We start from the raw sequence: 782 nt of genomic DNA, 5'->3' as shown, positions 1-782 counted from the left end.
TTGGCCGTTCCCCAACTTTAACAAATGACAGTCATTTGAACCAAAATCCGGTTTCTAAAATGGGATTTGGCCAAATGTCACTTGACCTTTTAGCGTATTTCCCTAGACCTGCGGTGCTATAATGTAGCATGCTATAAATGCTGCAATATGTATGAAATAACGCAGTAACTGTTTTCTTCGTTTTATGTAGTCCTTAGTTAAATTTACTACTGAATATTCGCACTTAATATTCGCTTTGCACTTACATTTTTAATGCGTTTTTTGTATTTTTCATTATAAATTTAGATAACCGTTCTATTTTATTTAAATATACCGGCTGTGGGCCATTGCACTTAAAATTGGTAATGGTAATAAATATAGTTTACATTACCATATACACAAGATTACCGGTTCTCAATATGCTTTGCCGTACTAACCTTTTAAACTCGCGCCAACGTTGTTATGCCACTTTTTTGTCGCGACGTGAAAGTTATTTACAGCAGTAGCTTCATCTTGCACCGTGAAAGACAATCAGCCGGCTTCAAAAAATAAATGTCAAAAATACATTTTTCCTTAGCAACGGACACAGACAGACTGAACGTTTCGTCGAACAAGAGTATAGGTACCACAAATGTACGATTATGATTGGTCAACAAAAGTGACGTCACTGAAGTTTTCATTGGTTAAGCTTCGTATTTCTTAGCACAAACCACCGATTTCCTAGTAATTGTCAATTACACTTTGTTATGCGCGATACATTTTTTATAATATTACGTTAGAGTGAGTGTATGTGTGTATGTACA

The sequence above is a fragment of the Penaeus monodon genome, chromosome 27 (genome assembly GCF_015228065.2).
Source record: "Penaeus monodon isolate SGIC_2016 chromosome 27, NSTDA_Pmon_1, whole genome shotgun sequence".
Classification (NCBI taxonomy): domain Eukaryota; kingdom Metazoa; phylum Arthropoda; class Malacostraca; order Decapoda; family Penaeidae; genus Penaeus; species Penaeus monodon.
The sequence above is the reverse complement of the archived record's forward strand: the minus strand, read 5'-3'. Positions refer to the sequence as shown.